This window comes from Leuciscus leuciscus (genome assembly GCF_965113295.1).
Source record: "Leuciscus leuciscus genome assembly, chromosome: 21".
NCBI lineage: Eukaryota > Metazoa > Chordata > Actinopteri > Cypriniformes > Leuciscidae > Leuciscus > Leuciscus leuciscus.
The window spans coordinates 24,639,663-24,659,525 of NC_138745.1; the positions used below are offsets into that span (position 1 = coordinate 24,639,663).

Sequence of the window (19,863 nt, forward strand, 5' to 3'; positions counted from 1 at the left end):
TAAAGGCTGTTTTCTTAAAATGTGTTTTTTTCTCATGCACCGAGGTAGAAATCTCCACCTCAGTAACACTTACATACTCCAAACCTTCCGGTTTTATTCCTATATCTATATATTTTAGGGGTTTATTCATATACAATTTGCCTGATTTATATAGCATTTCATTCCTAAAAAAACATGGTGAATACTGTTTTGTTTTCTGGCAGCTGACCATACTTTCTGATTTACAATTTTATTGATTTTACCCAACGTTCAGATTTGAGCAAATCAGTGCATCTTTAAATAGTTAATGTCTAATTAGCACATTTAAACATAACATTTAAAAAAAACTTCTTATACAAATCAATTGTCTTAATGCACTGATTAATCAACTATATATTAGTTAAAGTGTGTACCTTATTCTCCTGTAGTGTCTTGCCTTTAAGTTTCAGTTTTTTTTGTAAAATACCTAGTAAATGTTACTTAGGTTCACACGTGCAACATGGTTTTGTAAGTGTGATTCATTAGGCGGGAGGCCCCTCTGGAATGATTGCCTTACATAAATACCAAAATGCTTGTTCCAAAGGTTTCACATAATTCAACAGTGGGCCTCTGATCATTCAAAACACACCGCATTAATGTTGTAACACAAACCTTAACATCTAAAATAATCACTAAGATTTGCTCCTGTCATCAACAAATAAGGATGGGTTTCATTCACTCGATGCGATGATACAATTCCCCACAGCAAGCATCATTGTACAAAAAAATTTTTTGAACTTTTTAAGCGATAGTTCACCAAAAACTTAAGTTTTTCCAAATCTGTACGACTTTCTTCTGCTGAACACAAAAGAAGATATTTTGAAGAATATGGGTAACCAAACAGTTGATGGGCCCCATTGACTTCCATAGTATGGGGGTAAAATTATGGAAGTCAATCAACTGTTTGATTACAGACATTCTTCAGAATATCTTCTTTTATGTTCAGCAGAAGAAATAAATTCATACAGGTTTGGAATAACTCGAGGGTGAGTAAATGATGACAGGATATTCATTTTGGGTGAACTATCCCTTTAAGAAGGAACTGTGTTGGTGTATGCTCTTTGTGTCTGCATTACTTTAAAATCCTGGACATGTTAATCCTAAATATTGTAAAGGCCAGTGTGGTGCACAAGCAGGAAAAACTGTTTTTATGTGTTTATCACCAGTCTTTCCTCTGAGGTCTAGTCATCCCGTACCAGGATTATCTCAGTATCCCATCTGGCCAGACAGCTCTTGGGATTAAAGCAGCAGCATCTGATCCAACTCAACAGCTGATTTATGTATCACAGTGTTGTGGTTGCTAAGAGTGATTGAAAATTGATCTGCCTCTCTATTTCGGTACATTGGAAATCCGGGAATTTAAACCTGGAAATAAAGAAAGATTTAGAATCTTGAAAAATTAGGATTCAGAAATCACACTGAAATTAAAAGAAAGAAGAACGTCTTAACAGTGAGGACAAACAAATGTTGAAAGGTTTGCAGAGCAGAGCAGGTTTTATAAGCACATGTTCTGTAGTAAACAGTACAACCCATGTCCCCTCTGCGAGATGAGTTTTCTTCTACTTTCATTAAGTTAATGTACCAGACTCAATTTTGACGACAACAGCACATAAAACATGGATTTTCTGTGTCAGCATGTCTGAAGCTTCAGGTCGCTTCATTATTGCTTAGTCTTTTAAACATCCCAGAGTACTAATAAATGTAGTGCAATCCAGCTCTGCTTATTTAAAAAAAGAAAAAAGAAAAAAAAGAAATATGGGAAATAAAGGAAATCTTCCCCATCAATGTTATGACAGAAAACCGAATTTGATTTAAAACAAGTTCCATTAAAAAAGTACTGGAACCGAATTCTGTTCAGTTCCAATCTTCTACCAATGTGAACAAAGCACCATAAATCTAAGCTTCCCGCATTACTTTTCAGTAGCACAACAATACCGAAACTTTTACATTTGACCGCACAAATGATTTACAAACCACTCCTCAATGTTATATTTTGCATTATGGTTTAAGTTTGCAGATGCAGCAAAATTCATGCTGTTTTACTATTACTTCTCAACAGATCAAAATCTCTTATATCACTCCATCAATACCCTGCCTACCCACACTCAGGGCTCTTCTCTCACCACCCACTGTTTGTTTTCTGATAGTTAAGCAGTTTTTAGTGTGGGTGGGTGATCTCTCACTCGCCTGCTCTGCCTCTGGCTGAATGCACGCTGGTGCTGACTCCTTTGTTGTACAGCATTCCAAGCAGCCTGTCTTGCAGGCGAACAGTACAGTATGCTAGATACAGTAGTGTTGTGGCATTATTGCTCAACCAGCCATGGAGAATCGTGAGTGGGGTCATGGTGTGAGAGAGAGGAACGCACGTGTGAAGTGAAGCCCACGTGAGTGTGGGAGCTCATGTAGTAAACGACTCACAAAAGAGGTCCTCTTCAAATACATTGCAGTGAACATCTCAGATTCATATGCGTTTATATGAAAAACTAGACCAACTCTCAAAAAGAATAAAGTGGATGAATTTGTGGAACGTGCAAAAAACTAAAACAAAAGGTGTTTTATTCATTAATTTATATTCTTAATTTTAATAATATTTTAATTCAAGATTTTGGTAACACTTTACAGAAAGGTTCCATTTTTAACTACATTAGTTAAAATGAAATAAAAATAAAGAAAAAAAACTATATCTGAAGCATTTATTAATCAGTTATTGTTCATTTCAGCAAGTTTTTAAGTTTAAAAAAAGTTTAATGAACCTTAACTAACATGAACTAACAATAAATAGTATTATTTTATTTAGTAAATAACGCTACACTGTAAAAAATGATTTGTTAGTTTGACAAAAAAAAGTTACCTGGTTGCCTTAAAATTTTGAGTTCATTGAACCTAAAAATGTGAGTTTTTACAACAAGTGATTTTGTTGTCATAATTTAGGATTAAATATTGTATCAACTTATTCAAGCAATCAAAGGGATTAAGTTAACTTACAAATTTAAATTCACTCAACTTAATTCAATATTATATGAACAAACTATTTTAAGTTAACTCAACGTAATCTTAACTACATATAGTTTGTTGTAACAATTAACTAAGAAGTTTACACGGTTGCCTTAAAATTATGAGTTAAGTCAACTTCAACACAACTTAACATGACAAAAGCTTTTTTGTTAAAACAAATTCTGGAATAACAGAGCACAAATAAACCATAACTTTAACATTTATTATAACATTCACAAAAATATTAATTCATTGAATTGTCTGACAAGTATATCTTAGTATAAATTAGAAGGCCTATGAGAGAATTAACTGCTGTTTGAAAAAAATACATTAAAGCAACAGGATACAAGCTGCTGCTATAAATGTCAAGCATGTGTGAGAATAAACAAATGTCAGTGTGATGACATTAACATCAGCTTGAATTAAGTGCAATAGAATTAAAAACAAAAAACCCATTTAATGAACATTACACATGAAAATCATTTGCTCAAAACAATATTTTGTCTGTTCAATAAAACAATACAAGTATGGAGTATGCGAGTATGTACAACCTCATAAAGTGAATGAAATAAGAAAACTGTTGACAAGCAAACCACAAAATATCAGGCCACTATTCATAACAAATCTCAACGAATATTAAAAAGCATTTCTCAAACAGCATTTAAAGGGTAAGTTCACCCAAAAATGAAATTTGTCATTACTCACCCTCATGTCATTCCAAACCTGTAAGACATTAATTCGCCTTTGGAACACAAATTAAGATATTTTTAATGAAATCTGAGAGCTTTTTGTCCATTCATTGACAGCCTATGCAACTACCACTTTAAAGCCCCAGAAATTTAATAAAGACATCATAGAAGTTATCCATGTGACTCCAGTGGTTTAACCCTTAAGTTTATGAAGCGATGTGAGTGCTTAGTGCAAAAATAAAAATATTTACCCAAATATATATCTATCAATCTTCAACGCACATTCACGTTTTTTTTGTGCAAAAAAAGCACTCACTTCATAAACTTGAGCTCAATCCACTGGACTCACATGGATTACTTCAATTATCAGGCATGAAAACAGGTCAGGGGTAAGATGTAAGAAAGATGCAGCATATATAAAAAATAAACACTTACATTGAAGTTGCATATCTTTGAACAAAATGATTTTCTCCTTTTCATTAGAGCTAGCAAAGAGTTATATTTGTTTCAGAGATTTTGTCTTCAAAGTTGATGAATAAAAACACCAAGTCAGAATGTCAGTGCGTGTGAGTAGGGGAGAGTAAAATCCTCTTCCACTAAACACTGAACAGTTTGTTCCTTATTCCGCGAACATGCCTCGCCACCAATTTTCATGAGCACTTTTTGGAGTACTTCAAATGTATATTTGACCTCTTTGGGGTAAGTGATATCCAGAGCATAAAGAAGCCCCATTAGTACAGCAAAGGCATTTGACACGTCCTTTAAGCCATCAAGCACAATCTCCTCCTCTAACACCACAGCCACATCAATTATTTCCTTTGGGAGAAGTTTTGCAGTGTTCTTCTCTGTGACCACCAAGAGTCCAACATTCATCCCCTTCACCACCTCTTCCTCATCAGTTGGCTAATAAGAGAAAAGGGAAATTACTATGAATCATAAAAGTGCAAAGCATTTGTAGGTTAACAATGAATGAGTTTTAAACAGAGGCGAGCCTGCATAGTCCATAGAATCTATAGTAGGGCTGCACGATATGAGGAAAAGCTGCGATGTGCGATAACTTTGTTTAATATTGCAATGACGATACGACTTGCGATAAATATTCAAATGTGAATGTTAGCTATACTGTTCCCATGTCTTAGTACTTTAATAGGTTCTTTGCGTGATTCTCAAATAGGTTCTTTGCGTGATTCTCAAACGTTTATTACCTGCCTGGTTCAGATTACACGATTTTGGCACGATCCGTTTGACGTAGGGTGTTGTGGGGATTCATAAACGACAACGGGCGTCGGGACGCAAGATTCGATCGTTTCATCTCGTATAGTGTCATAGTGGGCGACAACCTATGTTGCATCTGCGATGCTTCACGACATCACAACAGAAAGACTAGCATGTTTAATTTTTTAACGGTCCTCTACGACGGGTTGAGTATTTAAACGAGAGTGAGTGTGCGCGAGTGAGTGAGAGTGCGAGCAACAGTGAGTGTGTGTGTGCGCCAGTGAGCGAGTGTGTGCGTGCGAGTGTGTGCGTGCAAGTGTGTGTGTGCGCGGGTGAGTGTGTGTGTGTGTGTGAGTGAGTGAGCGAGGGACAGTGAGTGTGTGTGTGTGTGCGCGCGCGAGTGACCGTGTGTGTGCGCGACTTAGCGCGAGAGCGCAAGTGAGTGATTGAGCGAGGGACAGTGAGTGTGTGTGTGTGTGTGTGCGTGTGACGGCACGCGATGACTGGCCGGAAAGCAACGTGTAGTCTGACGTTTCTTGTCCATGACACGAGTCAAGAGTCAAAATCGTGTAATCTGACACCGTGACTATCGTAACAGACACAAAAATCTTGTAATCTGAACCAGGCATTATTCATCGTGTCAGGCTGTCTGTTGCAATGTGTTCATTGCGCGAGTTCATATCTCAATGACGATGAAAATTCGATGTATCGTTCAGCCCTAATCTATAGTACAATTAATGGCAAATGTTCTTTAATGTTTAAATTATTTTAAACCAATAATGCTAGGTCTTGGCCACGTCGGTTTAAAATAGCTTAAAATTATTTCAGTTACTCCAAAGAACTTTACATTCTACATGGGGTAGACTCCCTCCCCTGAAAAAAAGAAAAGTCATTGGCCAAACCCCATCCCCATAAGAAAAACACAAACAAAAAAACAAATATGACACTAATAATGTGACATAAATTATTTTACTGAAAAACTTTTAGCTTTGCAGTCCAAAAAAGTGCAATGTGTTGATAAAATATTTTAAAACACAAAAATAGACTTTTCTTGGTCTGAACAATATATTGTTTAAGCATCAATACTATGATATGTGTATCTGTGATAGCCAGTAGAAAAAAATCCTTAGCATTGAGCCCTGACTTTATTGTATTACAACAAACATGATATTTACATACCTCACAAATTTTGATGAACTTGGAGGGTTCCTCTTTAAGGAAGTAAGGAAACCCAAAAAGGACAAGTGCTCTTCTAGATTGGTTTAAGCTCTGCAATGAAAAACATTGTTTTAAATAAAAACTAGTAGTCATAAGCCACTTTTCCACTGTCATGCCAGTGCGAGCCAGGGCAAACAGCGTGCCGGGAGAGGGCCAATAGCCTCGGACCTCGAGCACTAAGGCTTTCCACTTTCAGGCCAGTAGCTCTGCAGTGATTCCCTCAAACCCACCCTTAACATGGCTCCATAGAACAACATCAGACAACCCCACCATTACTTAAGACTTGAGATTCTAGTATCAATATTTGACCAATGTTTTACAATAAAAATGTTACAGTGACATTAACTTATTACTTTGTGTCAGGAGTGCTTATCAATCATTCTGAATCAAACTGGTATTTATCATTTCATATAAAAGAGCATCAACAAATGGGAAAAAAAGGGAAAGGGAAAAAAGAGACATAAAACGTGTATTTATTATCGCTATGGTTAGCATAAGTAGCCTTTAGCATCACATATAAATATATATCTGCTTCACAGTGATCAGAATCTCCATCGAATCGCAACACTCGCTGGTGTCTTAAAGGGATAGTTCACCCAAAAATGAAAATTCTGTCAGTAATTACTCACCCTCATGTTGTTCCAACCGCGTAAGACCTTTGTTCATCTTCGGAACACAAATTAATATATTTTTGATGAAATCTGAGCTCTGTCTGACTCCTCCGTAGGCTGCTAGATGGCCCAAACTTGCTGGCCCAGAAAAGTTATTAAAGAGATCGTTAATATAGTCCAAGTGACTACAGTGGCTCAATCTTAAGTATATCAAGCGACGAGAATACTTTTTGTGCGCAAAAACAAACAAAAATAACTACTTTATTCACTATTCATTTCCTTCTCTCTGGACCTCTAGTTGGTTCGCGTAGTGTTTTTGCGTAGCGCGTCTGTGTTACACGTCACCACGTAGGCTCACTATTGGCCAACGCTGGTCATGTGTGTGATGCGTGATGACGTATAACACAGACGCGCAGCGCAAAAACACTACGAGGCCCAGAGAGAAGGAAATGAATAATGGAATAAAGTCGTTATTTTTGTTTGTTTTTGCACACAAAAAGTATTCTCGTCGCTTGATATACTTAAGATTGAGCCACTGTAGTCACTTGGACTATATTAAAGATCTCTTTAATAACTTTTCTGGGCCAACAAAGTTTGGGCCACCTAGCAGCCTATACGGAGGAGTGATCAGCTCTCAGATTTCATCAAAAATATATTAATTTGTGTTCCGAAGATGAACGAAGGTCTTGCGCGGTTGGAACAACATGAGGGTGAGTAATTACTGACAGAATTTTCATTTTTGGGTGAACTAACCCTTTAAAGTGAGTTTTGAGAACTGAAAATTGCTAAAATTGTCTTAAATGTTGAAGTTAGCTGGTTGCCTGATAAAATAACATGATACATTTATTTTATATAATAAAAAACCTCCAAAAAGCTCTGGCCATTTGCCCCAAGGAAGTCCATTTGAGGCCTGATCAAGCCCTGGAAGTGACAGTGTAAGCACGACTGGCCCTGGCACGCACTAGCATGCTCGATTTTGGCCTGATAGTGGAAACACGCCTATGCTGTTGCATGGAAATTTTAATTAATCAGGCATATGACACTGGAACCATTTTTCTAAAAATAAATTAACATATACTCACATCATCCTTAAGAGACTGAATCAGGGTCTTGAGTTCTCTAATGTCTTTGGCTTGGTACAACCGCAAAAATCCGTTACTCGTTACTCATCAAGCCCATGGAAAAAGGTTGCCTTAATGTCGGTGGACACAATGCGTCCACATTTTGCAGCAATCTAGTAAAATGACAGACCCACAATTAGAATATTACAGTTTTTTTTATTTTTTTATTAACAATTGCTAGGACACATTTTCTCAATACTGAGGTCACCTTTTCAGTTTTCAAAAGAGTAGCCTATGTAAACGTGCAGATTGGCCTGCAGGTTTGGTAATGGTTGTCTGTAAGAGACAAGAAATCATGCAAAGATTAATTGAAAGATATATTCATTGAATTTATTTTGTGCCAAAGCAGTGATAAATTATCCACAGTTTAACCCACATAGACCACTGTTGTGCTTACTGTGTGAAGAGTTTTGACAAAGTAACCCAAGTATTGAGAAATGGGTTCTAAAGATTAAAATAAATAAATAAAGTGTTTTAAGTTTTAGAATAGGTAGTTTAAAAAAGATGGTTTATAATGCAAGGCAATGCTGTATTACAAAAGTAACAGTTAACCCATGTTTTAGTAAAGAATGCTAACCTGTCTCTGGGTAAATAAAGCAGGCCATCTGCTCCTCACATCTTTAACATGTTTAGGATCCGTTCACACATAATCTCTAAAATGTAAAAAACGTATAAAAGGCTCATGTGTGAAAGCTACTACGTTAACATTAAACCACTAACGTTAACGTTATGTATATTAAATGGACTCAATGGAAACGGGTCAACGAAAAAGAGGACGACATTTCTGATGCAGAATTATAATAAATTTAAACCATTTTCGGAGTTTTTGCCGCCTAGGAAATACATTAAATTAATATTAGACAAAACCAGTTGAGATTAATACTTACCATAAACAGCCTAGAAGAATATGGCGCCTTCCCGTTCAGCTGTGTTACAAAGTTACGTCGTGTAACTTGGCAAACATGTTCAAAAGCTCAACACGTCTGAAATATCACATAGAAAGATTCATTTTAGCACTTATTGCTTAAGAATCATAAGTATAACGTTAACAGTTCAATCTCTATTAGCCTACTTATTGCCGTTTCCTTCTCTTAAATGTAACGTTAACTTAACCTGAATGCATATTTTAAAACGGGCAATACGCATTCGTGTTCAATCAAGACAAAAATGAAAAATAACTAAAATATTGTTATTTATCGGGATTATTTTAAGGTTGAAACGCTTCACTAACAGCCTTACTAAACTGTAAAGATAAGAAACACTATATAAAATAACCTCAATGGGAACTTCTGGAATTTCTGAGGCAAAATTATTACAGATTTAAACCTTCTTCTGAATTCTCGCTTCCTAGCAAATAAATTACATTGCCCTTAGAGAAAACCAGTCTATTAAGACACTGCATTTTAAAATTACTTACCATAAACCGTCTGCTTCTGAAGAAGCTATAGCTTGTTGTCAAGCTGAGGAGAAAATCGCGCCCTGTCGTTCAAGTCAATCAAGTGTCGTCTGTGTCGTACTCGTCTCCCGGGCGTCCGGCGCATGCGCAGGGAAAACTAAGACTCAGAAGTCTAGTGAACTATCTATTAGTTGAATCAACTCATGTTTTTATTTTATATCAGTGAATTGCCACCAAGCCATTAGTTTAATAAACCTTAACTTAAAATGTTTTGTTATCTGAACAACATTAGTGCATCTAAGTTGATTTGACAAAAGAAAATATGTTGTGTTAACAAATCATGGAAATAATTTTTTACAGTGTAGCAAAGACAAACACGGTAACAAATGTATTGCTCATCACTATTAGTTAATGTAAAATAATGCGTTAACTAATGGGACCTTATTGTAAAGTGTTACCTGTCACGTATATTGTTGTCAAGAGATGCATGAAGTAAAGCCAAGGTAAATATTTCTAATAATAATCACTGAGAACAGGAAACAAGGACTACACAAATCACTCGGATCAAACATGAGAACCGACAAACAGAGAGTATACACACAAGTATACAAGGGAACTAAACGAGAAACAGGTGAACGTAATTAGGAACCATAGTTACAAGCAGGGAGCTAAACTGAGGGGCCATTTAACTGTGACAAGAGAGAAACTATAGAGCATGTATTACTAGAGTGTGAAGCATACAGCACAGAGAGAACCATATTGTTAGAACAAATCAAAGAATTAGGTTATACACAATTATCAGTAGAGGGTTTACTTTCTTTTTCTACATCAAAACCATCAGCATTGCCAGCTCTCATGAGATATTTAAAAGAAACAGGTTTATTTTATCGAATTTAAGAACATTCAAGAATAAAAAAAAAATTTGACAATTTTTTTTTATGTAGGCTACATATGTATATATATGTATTGTATATATATATATTTTTATAGCATTTGAATCCGCATTGAAGCTCCACACCCCAAACAGTTGGTGGCGGTAATGCACCAAATTGGTATGCCAATCGCCAATACATTTTGAAGAAGAAGAAGAAGAAGAAGAAGAAGAAGAAGGAGGGGCCATTTGCGACACCATTTTCAACTAAAAACGGAAAACCTTTTATGCATTTTGGCCATTCATTTAAACTCCACTGTTTTTTGGGGGCCTGAAAATGCGAACTTTTGAAAACGTGTTTCAAAGTGCAAGTGTTTGAAAATGATTCCGTTAGCATCTCTGTATAAACTACGCACATGTGTATTACGTGTTTAGTCTATGTGCTTTTGGCGCGAGAAATAATGCGTATGGCTGCATCCGAAATCGCATACTGTCCTGAGTAGGTACTTGTTTTGAATAAGTAATTACTTCATGAACGCTAAAAAAGTAGATTCAATATAGTATGAATATGTATAGTATGAATGTAATCTGGACGTACTACATTCGCTATGTTTGTCATTATCATGTGACCTACCAGCGTCAGTTGCGTCACTTCACTGCCATTCACAAGTCCTCTCCCTCGGCCTCATGGGATAGTAAAGTGTCCATCGTATGCACAGCTCACCGGAAGTAGTAGGTCATCCAGGTACTTTTTACCTATACTCTTTACTGTGAATTTGGACATACTTCTTTTGTCACATACTGTTATTCGCCTACTATATAGTAGGGAAGTATGCGATTTCGGATGCAGCACCCGTATGTGCGCAGGCACGTATGACATTGCTAACTACTGGTCTGGCATGCATAATACAGCATTTTTTGTCGTTTTCACAGATCCATGTGAACTGGGATAGTTTTGATAACGTTGTCAACTGCACAAAGAAATTATTAAGTAATTATTAAATTATTATTCATTTTATTCATTTAAAAGTATTCTATTCATTAATCAGCTACAAATCAGTTTAACTAGGCACTAAATATGTCTATAGCGGCCCTTCTAAAGGTCATTCTTGCCAGTGAAAACACACTGTTATTCATCAAATTATGATGCAATGTTTGGATTCAGCACATTTTGTTACTTGATTTGAATACTTTCAGGTGCTACAACAACAGAGAAAGTATGTGTACATTTCCTCCTAAGACTTCTGTGCAAATATATTTATTATATAGGTCCACAACACTCTTCTTTCATTAAAAGAAAAACATGATTTAGACCTTTTTCCTAGAACTGGACTTTTCACGGCACTCACACCTTTTATTTTAGCAAACAATTACCCTATTTAATAGGAAAATAGTCTTCATGCTGGCAGCTGGCAGGCGCTGCAGGTGAGAGTTCAGGTAGCTGTGTGGATCAGCTTTGAGCCCAGGGCTGGGATTCAAGCACGGTTCCTCTCATGATTGTTGAGGGGAACCCATGCAAAGCAGATCGGGTATTCACTCCACAGCCCCTACATGGACACCTCCATAAAGAAGCTTTTGTTTATCCCTGTTGCTACAAAGTCCATCACAAGCTTTCCCGTACAATTATTTTCTGGCTTGTGCTCGCTTGGTTGACTATTTTCTGAACCCATTCTTCCAGAGCGGTCATCAGCTCGAGTTCAGAAAGGTGAACGGACATTCTATTCCACTCTTATGGGTTTCAAAAATGTGTGTATTTATTGCTGTAAGATAACCTTAAATGCCCAATGAATATGCTCAGTTCACATATGATTTATGAATTATTATAGCTAAATGGCATTAAAAATTATGGAAGATTTATGAAAAGCATGCATCCAGAGATGACAGCATTACTTTTCCATTGCCTCATGTTAGAGCTGAGGACTCCTTGCTGTTACTGCTTAATACCATGTTTGGGGACAAACTCACACGTCTTCTTGGAAACAGCACTTTATGCAAGTTAGTAACCGGCATTCGCATAAACATCACTAGGGTTTGTTTGGAGAGGATCAGAATGTTTAAAGTTTAACCACGGGCAATGAAGACACACAGATGCATACTCACTAAACTTTAAAGATTTTCAGAAGACAAGTGAGAGATGGAAACTTCATAAATACAGTATATAACAATACAGAAAAGATGGCCCCTTCATCAAATTTTACCATGATTGTCATCTTGAACTCTAAAAATAGACAAGACTGAAGGCTTGTATTTGACATTTCTGTGGTCTTATTTAAGAGAGGGTGGCTAAGCAATTCCAGACTATTCTCAATCATGTGAAAACAGAGGTCAAGAGCTACAATTAATCTACCATAGCACTATGGCTATGAGGAGAATAGAGTAAATGACGCAAATAACAGGATAAGCTAATGGTTTTGCTGTATTTTAGAGTGGTTAATTGCTAATTCAAACAGCAAAAGCTTTGATTCTGGTCTTTTGTTTGCACTCATTCCATTTCCGTCTCATTAAACCCACTGAGCCACCATGAAAACTCACTATTGCTAGTATAAATGAGAAGTTTAATTTGTGCTCAGTGGCCAGTTTTAAACATGCAATCTTTATTCACAATAAATGCAGAACCAATTATTGTTAGTTATAATTGCTTGTAGTTTTACTGGGCACCAATGCCGTCTTGTTCTTATTCTGACTGAAACATGTAGGATTGCCAAACAAAGAACTTTTAACATACTGGAACCTTTCCATTGCACAAGTTTCTTATAGTGGAAAAAGGATTTGAACATTATTAAAATATTCTTTACACACACAAATAATGGTTATTTTCAAAACTCTTCACTGAAATGCTCTTTAGTGAATCATTAGGTGACAATTCTAAGTATACTAAATATAGTATGTATATTTAGTATTGCATTTCCATTCTATGTGGCCATAATATTTCCCCTAAGTATCATGCAATTACGACGTGAAAGTAATATGCAACATTATGATACACTGTTTTAGGAATGTGTTGAGCGCTGTACTCTCTGCCTCCCGCGTCCCACAATTCCCACTTTGCGAAATGTGGGTCAGCATTAATGTATGCAGCACCTGAGCTAATTGGTGCAGCACAGAACCTGAAAAAACTCTGTAATCACAGAAAAAAAAAAAAAACTCAGACTATCAAAGCACAATCAGGACATGCCATCCATTTCAATGTATATGATTTCAAAAGAGTAAATCTATGTGTGATGGTCTGCACAGATGGACAGTCAAACACAAAGTCGCTGTGATTCTGACTATGAAGAGGAGCTTGACAGCTTGCAATTTCGAGGCAGCAGTCATGGGGAACAGAACTGTCAAAGAGGTGACTGTAAAGGATGATGGGGACTTTGAAGAGTTATGGATGTAAATAGCACAATTGTATGGCACAGGAGACGAGAAGAGAGAGCAAATGGATGATACAAAGCAGCAGCACCGGAGCTTGCAGCTCTGCTCCCCAGGCAGACTCACACTTTACTGCATTGCAGAGGAAAAAAAGGGTGGTGGTGAAGGGGGTTGGTTACACACACACACACACACACACACACACACACACACACACACACACACACACACACACACACACACACACACACACACACACACACACACACACACACAACACACACACACACACACACACACACACACACACACACACACACACACACACACACACACACACACACACACACACACACTCTCAAAAGCTTGTTTTCTCAGTGATCAGCAAAGATTTTTCTTATGCTGAATTATTTAAAGAGTCAAAGATGGTGTTTTTCTTTCATAATAAAGAGCTCTATGTGCACTTACTTACCTGTATAACGATTGGATGAAAGTACACTTAAGAGGTTGGAACCGATCTATACATTAACATGTTCTCATTTGCATGCAAATTCAAATCAGTGCATACATTTAACAGCATGCATATGACCTCTCCTAACACATTGACATTGCTGTGGATGGGTAACCTCTACTGTCCACCTGTCTCAATAGTTGAAGTCTGACCCTGATCTGTCCTCTGGAACCCACTGTGGAGTACAGAGTAAGGCTAACTGGTGTTAGAAACCATGCCAGCGCCTAGTTTGGCAGCAAGGTTAAGCGATCACGTGCAAGAGGGAGGAGATACGCCCGAAAAATGTTAATCTCCTATCTAATAGATAAAATTCTCCATTGCCCCTTCAAGTAGAAAGATACATTGAGTTGCAATGAATAATGTTCTTCTGGGCTGGTGTTGCAACCAAAAGTAATGTGAGGGCGGCAAGTCAGCCTACAGAAGAGGAGGTGTTGTACTGTGTGGTGTGGAATAATCAGAAATATTACAAACATAAATGCCAGTTTTGACTATAAATCTCACCAAGTTAATGCCATCCATCCATCCATCCATCCATCCATCCATCCATCCATCCATCCATCCATCCATCCATCTATCTATCTATCTACACACGTTTCTTCAGCTCCATGAATCAGGTCCATGAATCTGAATGGTTGAGCAGAGTTCCAAAAGTTCTGATAAAACAGTGAACAGTACTGATTTTTACTGTTTGTATCACTTGTCTTTCTTTGTTGCGTTTCAGACCGACTGTCAGTCTGTGGTGGGGATGTTTCAGTAACTCTTTCTGCAAGTTACATTCGGGAACTAGTGCATCTGAATATGCTTACTTCCCTTCTAAATAGAAGGCAAAAAATGACTTGGAAAATACTAGTATGTCAGAATTCGTAGTATTCATAAAACAGATGAAAAGTTGCCAGGTGACTGAGATTCCAAAGTGCTTATCTATTGGACACTTTCCTATCCCATGAGGCCACAGGAGAGGATTTGTGAATTTCAGGGAAGCAACAGAAATGACACCTTAAGTCCCTTTACAAAGACACCATGGCAGATGTAGTACATCCAGATTTCATAAATTCTACACATTATATAGAACTTAATTAAAGCTACAGTCCGTACCTTTTTTGGGTTAAAAATGATCCAAAATAAAACTTTGAGGAAGTACATAACCAGCCAGTGTTCAAAACGATCTGCTTGCCTTAGCTCGATTCAAAACGGCAAGCTTGCAATAATGTTTTTAATTCCAGTGGTACTGGTGGATTTCCGCGGGAAATTCGAGCATGTCTTTGTGTCTTTACGTCACATCTGTACACATAAAGAAGGAGTCTCGGCTAGTAGGCTATATTGTGTGTGAGGATGATGGAGGTGGAGATTTATAGCCTTTTCTCACAGCACTTGAAATAATTAAACTTATCAATTTGATGGCGGATCCAGAACGACAGTTCAAACGAAAATCACCAGTGACAACTGGAGATTCACCTGTTGTAAAATGCAAAAGACTTCGGACTTCGGAGTGGCTACAGAAAAAAGAGACTACAACCGGGCCCATGCGAAAACAAGGATAAATATCGGAAGGGCATTAAATGTAGTCACGCAATGCTGATGTTGTTAACATCAACAATTTGAGAACAAAGTATAATTTGTACGGTGTGATGTGATATCATAAGCGAATGTTAGATTTAATCAGCGCGATTTACTGCAATGTTTTTTTCCCTTAGTTGATCAGAACAAAAGTGAATGTTACTTACTTGTTCAGATTACATTTTCTGGTGAAAATTCTTATGTTGGTCATACTTCCAAAAAGTAGAATCTGTGATTCCGAATGACAGTATCCACACCGGCGCGGTGACTGACAGACGTACATTCTCCTCAAAAAATTGGATTCATTGGTAATTCCGCGAATAACTGCAATTGTAGATTTCGAACAGAGATGGCGACAAAGAGGAAAAACTACGGACTGCAGCTTTAAATGTATTACCTAACAGTAGGCGATTTTGGATGCACAGACTGTCTCTTTGAGCGAGTCATTGAATCATTCACTGATTCAATTTGTTCAAAAACACTGGTTCATTTATGAACAATTCCAGCAACTATGTTTATTAACAAATCATTAATTAATTCCTTAAACCGATTAGTTAAAAAATGCTGAATAATTCACGAACAAAACACCACGGTGTTTGCTGTGACTTTGTTTGGAACTAACAAGTCATTGACTTGAGCAAAACAGACAAAGTAACTAGCAATATTGTGTCTAAAATGTGAGTTCAGAACAAGGACAATAACTATAACGATAAAGATATCAATCTAAAAATCATTCTAAATTTAAAACAATAGTAGAGTCCACACCACAACTATAATGATAATGGCACAAAAGAAAGATATTGTTAGACTCACTTTTTTAGAATGATTTTTCCAGCTGATGAGCAATATAAACATCGACAGCCAATCAGAATCCATCCTCCTCTTATGAACTCGAGCATTTACAGTAAAGCAGCATACTATATAACCGCAGCGTGCGCTTACAATAAACAGAACGTTATCGGCCGTTAGTGTGGACCCTAATATAGTTATCTTTATAGTTATCGCTCTTGATATGAATGGGCAGAATCTTTTTTTATAGATTCATAGTATAAAAGCAATATTACACAATCATGTTGAATTTTTGTACTCCAATAACATCTCAGAAATGTCGTCATAGATAGATAGACTGACTGACTGACTGAGTGACTGACTGACAGATACATTTACTGATAGACTAAAATATAATCTGAAAGCTAAAGCAGGACATTTCCCCTGTTTGTTAAACTCCTCCCTAACCACCAACAATTAAAGATGAATGGCACACACACATCAACTCTCTCTCCTCTCCAGCACATGCAGAAACACTCATAATAAGCATCTCACTTATGTGGAGCTCGTGTCAGCACATGAGCACGCATGTGCGGAGGCCGTGGAGAGGCGTCAGTGCACTGCTTCCAGCTGACAGCTCCATTCTGCCTGAGATCAGGGCCAGCTGAGTGTACAGTCATTCATTCTCATACAAAAACATGTGGCATGTGCTTCTCAGAACTACTTCAACCAATCTGCCCAGTAACAGTTGCAGTGTGCAGTAGAAGGAGCGAACAGTGAGAAGAAGGGATAGTAGAAGAGGAGGAGGAGGAGGCCACTAGAAAAACAATCCAGCAATAGCTAAAGATAGATCTGAGCTTCCAGGCACGCTAAGGCCTGGTAAACTCAAGGTTAGAGCATGGCATGCACTGGGCCACGCAAACACACATGCACACAAGCAGATAGAAGCAGACCAGAGGCCAATGGAGTGGATAGAATAAGCGTTGCTTTTGTTTACTTGGAATTTCACAAGGCCTTCAACATTCAGAGCAGAGTCATTTTAGTATCATTATAGTTAATACTTTGAATGGTTTTATTTTGTATTTAATTCAATTTAATTTTAGTTAACGTGTTAGTAAATTTATTATGCTTTTGTCATTTTTTTTATTTGTATATCGTTTGTATTACTTTTTTCAATTTTAGTTTGTTATTTTAGTACATCAAGCTAAATGAAAATGAGAAATGTTGCTTTGGCAAAAAATAAATAAAATAAAATAAATTAAATTTCAAGTTTTTATTTCAAGTAATGTAAATGTTTTTTAATGGTTTTAGTTATAATCCTGATTCAGAGTAATGAATAATGCATGTCGATCTCTCTTCTATGAGACTAATGTAAAAATCAATAGATTGTAAGCTTCACTCTTGGCTGCAATGACATTTACATTTATTCATTTAGCTGACGCTTTTATCCGAAGCGACTTACAATTGCTATATATGTCAGAGGTCGCACGCCTCTGGAGCAACTAGGGGTTAAGTGTCTTGCTCAGGGACACATTGGTGTCTCACAGTGGATTCGAACCCGGGTCTCTCACACCAAAGGCATGTGTCTTATCCATTGCGCCACCACTCCCACCACTACCATAATGACAATATGTGGGGGTGGTGATATTGACAAAATGACAATATCCAGCAGATGTTTCTTGCAAAAAAAATGATAGTGGAATGATATGGAAAGGAAATTACTGAAACTAGGAATTTAATTGACATTTTATGTTTTATATACCAAGTCATGAAACTCTAGATGGCACAGGCTGATGGGTCCTTAACACAACCTGCTGACAATTACATTGTTAACTACACGGCACAAGCTGATTGGTTTCTGTTGCATCTGCAGCCAATGAACTTGATGCTCAACATTTAAATAGTTGGTCAGTGTTTGCTGTAACAGTTTGCAGATTGCTTACCGAGTTCCTCTGAAACCCTCCACCTTCCCCAGCTCCACCTGTATAGATCTGCTAGGCTTAATTTCATGTTATTTGTGCAGCATCAGCATGACCAAATACATTAACACTGTAATATCCATTACCATAAACTCTTCAGAATTGTCATGATAGAAATATTTTCAGTAATGTCATATGAATTAGATATTGTAAATGTACAAAAAATGTGGACGACAAATATTCCACTTCATGTGTATTTTACAAAATAGTTTGTTATTCAGGACATTATTGTTCCCCAAACATATTTGAAAATTTGACCCTAAAATTTAAAGGGATAGTTCACCCAAAAAAAAGAAAAAGAAATTTCTGTCATAATCTACTCAGCCTCATGTCACTCCAAACCTATATGACTTTATTTCTTCTGTGTTTTTTGTTTTTGTTTTTTTGGTCAATAGAATGAAGGTTAATGCTTTTAGTGCATCAGTTAAATGTTATGAACATCTGCTCAGATGGACTGTCACGTGTACAGTACTTACGCCAAGCTGTGGTTTTGCACAACCCCATCATACTGTTTAAAGAGGGAAGAAATTATGAGAAACACCACATTACTTTAGGTCCATTTTGGGTAGCATTTTCACAGGACTTGGCTTTGGCAACATAACACACTACATTTGCAAAAGCTTTAGATAGAACTGAACTTGTGCTGAACTCCCATGAGTTTTTAAATAAATCCAGAGTAATAGGTTCAAGGGGCTTGGGTTATTTTTTTAAATTTGTTTATTTTATTGTTGTGTCTACTCTAGCCAATATAGCCTGGTAATCTTTCCACTGAGACACACTAAGCCATTCGGAGACGTTTGGCCAAGGTAATATGGTCTTGCCCCTTTGGCTAACCTAATAAAGCCTAACCTCTTTCCCACAGGCCTATTACACCGGTCTAGCCTTGTTGGTGTGACATCCTGTGTTCTTTCAGAAGGGTGTTGCAGTCTGAAGATTGTAGCTCTTTTGAACCTTTTTATTTAAAGGAACAGAATCTGCACTCCAGATCTTTCCTCTTAAACTGCAGCGAGATATTTTCTGAAACATACAATTTGGTGTCAAAAAATTTATAATTAAAGTTTCCAAGCATTTAACCCGCATAAGATAATTGTAGCCTTATTTCAACCCTGTGCTTACAAGGACTGAATCCTCATGTGACAGAACAGTCATCAATTTGGATTCAAACAAAGATACAAAGATACAGCCCTTTCAGAGAATGAAAACAAGTGCAGCCTTCAACTTACATAAGAGAGCTCTGATAAACAGCCATCGGGGCTTGTGCGTTCAGGGCCGGTTACATCTGAACTCATGATGTGGAAAACTGAAGAGCACTGATGGGGACTGTTTCATGGCACGGGTGATGAGAGGAAGAGAGACATCACAACACTTCCACAGAATCAGTTTTGTTTGTTTGTTATCACTAATAGGCTACAGTTTTTAAAAGAAAAACTAAGCTATTTGTGTTCAACAAGACCACTATTGTATTCGTTCTAATTTGGTCTGGCATGCTTGTTAGAACTCTAATAACTACAACACACAAAAGATGCCTATGGATTTCTGTACTAGCCTGATAAGAGGA

At 37.1% G+C, this 19,863-nt stretch overlaps 1 long non-coding RNA gene across 1 annotated transcript; it reads right to left on the reverse strand.

Annotated features, from left to right (window-relative positions):
• Positions 1–4,095: 4,095 nt before the first annotated feature.
• LOC309484850 lies at positions 4,096–7,955 on the reverse strand. The gene is made up of 3 exons (XR_014200985.1): positions 7,828–7,955; positions 6,096–6,185; positions 4,096–4,604 (listed from the first exon to the last, which is right to left on the reverse strand). It is a non-coding gene; the product is annotated as an uncharacterized lncRNA (long non-coding RNA).
• Between the last annotated feature and the right edge of the window lie 11,908 nt (positions 7,956–19,863).